Source organism: Poecilia reticulata, linkage group LG1 (assembly GCF_000633615.1).
Source record: "Poecilia reticulata strain Guanapo linkage group LG1, Guppy_female_1.0+MT, whole genome shotgun sequence".
In the NCBI taxonomy this organism is placed as follows: domain Eukaryota; kingdom Metazoa; phylum Chordata; class Actinopteri; order Cyprinodontiformes; family Poeciliidae; genus Poecilia; species Poecilia reticulata.
The window spans coordinates 21,532,391-21,535,823 of NC_024331.1; the positions used below are offsets into that span (position 1 = coordinate 21,532,391).

General features: G+C 37.7%; 1 protein-coding gene across 2 annotated transcripts in view; it reads right to left on the minus strand.

Moving 5' to 3' along the window:
* The window catches only part of pcdh7a (protocadherin 7a), a 58,943-nt gene that overhangs the window by 45,490 nt on the left and 10,020 nt on the right, over positions 1–3,433 (minus strand). The window lies entirely within an intron of this gene.

Consider the following 3,433-nt stretch of genomic DNA (forward strand, 5'->3'; position numbering starts at 1 on the left):
CACACACACACACACACACACACACACACACACACACACACACACACACACACTCACCCCCCCACACACACACACTTCTGATGGGTACATTGTAGTGATTCCATTCATTTGAGTAACATGACTGTAGTCTACTGTAAAAAGTTTTCCTGTTTTTGCTTTTTTCTCAAACTAAAATGATCATAATTTTTTTTTTAAATCAGATAAAGATGAGCTGGGTAAACACAAAAATTTGTTTTTAAACATTTCTTTAATTTCTGATAGGAAAAAAAGAAAGTTATCCAAAACTAACCTGGTTCAATTCACCCATCTTAATTCTGCACCCAACCAGAAAATCCCAAACAACGTGTAGACATCTGTGACCATAAGCTCTAGCATATTTGGGCTACGCCATAAAATACACAAGCATGTCAATTAATGAAAAGGTAAAATAAAAATAATTATAAAAATATTAAATTATTACATAAATAAATAAATAAAATGGTGCTAACCTTAAACCGATCATTCATGCTTCTAAACTCTCCAATGTAGCCAAAGTAAAAACAATTCTACAAAGAAGAGTGGGTCAATGTTTCTGCACAAGCAATGTGAGGAACTCATTGAAAGTTTTCACAAATTCTTTCAGGCAGTTGACATCACCATTGGTGGCACTATTAGTTATAATATTTATGGATCTTTTACTTTTTGACAGATGACCAAATTGATTTATATACCGTTTTTCTCTTAAACAAATTTAAATAATTTTAAAAGTGCTTTTGTTTTTGCTGCCATTATTTTTTTGAGATCAAACTCACTCTGATGTTTTGACATTTTAGAGCAGGGGTGCGCAAGTCCAGTCCTCGAGAGCTTCTATCTTCCAACATTTAGATGCATCTCTGCTCCACACACATCAGAATCAAATGGCTTGATTTCCTCATCACCGTGTCATTCAGTTCTGCAGAGGCCTGGTAACAAGCTATTCATTTGATTTCACTGTGTTGGGAAAAGAATGCACCTGTGAGTTGCAGGACAGGAGCTTTTGTGGGTTGCCAGACTGGACTTGGGCACCCCTGCTTTAAAAGTGACAAAAAAGAGGAAAAACAGAAGAAAGATGAAAGGGAGGCTAATACATTGTCAAGCAAAGTAGCTGTTCCTTCTCTAAGCCTCAACTCAGACCTCGCACCATTTTTAACCAATAACTCACAACCCTAAAACTACATTTGAGTCAGCACCAGAAAAGACCTATTGGTCCTCGGGTTCATTAGAAGAAATTCAAGGTGAATGTCTTTTTTTCCCCCCAACTCCATAGACGGTGTAAAATGCTTTAAAAGAAAAACCAACCTAAAAGGCATAAAAGACAAAAAAATAAAAAATATCAAAAACCAAACATAAGACAGAAAAAATAATGTAAAAGGCTGTTAAAATAACAAAGACTGCTAGTGGGGTAAAAGGACATAAAAATGCAAATAAACAATTTGTGTCAATGAGTGCTAAAAGTCAATTAAAAAAATGTAGTCAAAAGGAATTTAAATTGCTCCAGAGTTTGTGGGGTATAAAAACAAAAATGCATTCATTCCATAGTATTGTGAGTTCCTTGATAAAACAAATATTCAGAAGATTAAGAAAGTTGTGGAAATCATTATGCAGATACAAACACAAAAATACAGACTTTAATATTGATGTCCATTCATTTGAGCAACACTATTTTTGAATATCCACAACATAACCAAACCCCACTCCTGCAGAATATAACAAACCATATCTTTTGGCTTAACCTAATCCAGACATTAACACTAAAAATGATGGTAAACTCGATTAGAACAGCACTTTGAGCACTATGGTTTTAAGAAGATAGGCCAATGAAAAGGTTTTTAAGTCAAAAATAAAAGAATATGCACACAAAGACAAGCTTGTACATTTGTAAAAGGATCATTAAAACAATGTTGTTGATGCTGAAATGCAAACACACTCATTAAACACTATCCTGTGCTTCTCAACAGGAGAAATCAAGGCTGTACAGTTTTATTTCAGAAGATAACGTGTGAAAACTTTGTTCGTAGGAGTCATTATGTACGTATACCCGAACACTAACTCAGACATCGATGCCTGTGCAAGGTCTACATAAATACACACCAAGTGTAGGCTGTCCATTAGCGAGACGACTCATTCCGCAGCCTGCACCTTGTCTGGGAGCTCAAACGACAAAGTCTTTTGCCCGGATAGGTGAGGAATGACAGACTCTTATAATCCCTGCTGCAAATAAGACTGGTGGTAATAAGGCTTGCGGGAACCTACAGGAGAGTGACTGAGGCATCGCTCTTTGAAGTGGCCAAGTAAAATAACTTCTGCACAAGCTGCAGTATTAGTAATACAGCAGAGAATTTGCTTATATGACTGTGCTGTGGAACTGGCTTATTAGATTATCTGAGACAAACACAGAGGAGCTACATTATTGCCCTCTCTTCCTCTTGTTCCCCCCCGAGCTAAGAGTGACACTGTGTTACGTTCATTGTTTCAACCCCATCCATCTCTGAGTTAAGTTAAATTGTTAGTGAGTTGTGTTTGTTTTAGTCCATTGTTCTGCTTCCACTGCAGAGGTGCTTCTCTGCCAAGCTCTGCTCCTCCCATCACAACCCCTCTGCTCCTCGTGGTGCCTGCAGTATTCCTATCCATTCTCATTCTGCTGGGTATGCGTCGCTTTTTTTTTTCCCGCACACACACTACGTGACAGTTCAGAGCAAGTTGAGTGTGCAGACATACATAAAGCATAAACAGCATTGGAGGGTACATGCGTGTGAGTAAACTCCTGCATGTGTGACAGTGTGCAAAAAATGTAGTCCAACATCAACTGCCAAGTTCAGACAACTTCTATATGTCTATAGGTGCAGCCTTGGAACCATATGTTTCCAGAGTTTCTGATGCATTCTGAAATTCCAGTGGATTCTTTGATTCTGCTGTGTGCTTTCTTGTCGCTGGACTTAGCATGGCTGTCTCTCTGCTCCACTCTCCAAGGACTAGGTCATTGATATGTTACCACAGATGCTGGAAGTATGACTGATGCAGTGCTGCTCTCTCTTTCAAACAACAAAGAGCAGTTGTTTGAACGTAACATAGGAGGAGTTAATCAAACACGTAGAAAAAAGCTTACGATAGAGACTCTAATCCAAGAACAAATACGCTGATTTTCTACACACTTCTATGTCAAAATTCTATATGTTCGGAGACTCCATATTCCACCATTCCCAGTTCATTTTTGCTAATATTTGTATAAAGGATAAATACAAAAGTTCACAATGAATATACCTCATATTTCCTCAGAGGGCATGGTTTTGATGGACGGACGGACGGACGGACGGACGGAGAGATAGATAGATAGATAGATAGATAGATAGATAGATAGATAGATAGATAGATAGATAGATAGATAGATAGATAGATAGATAGATAGATAGATAGA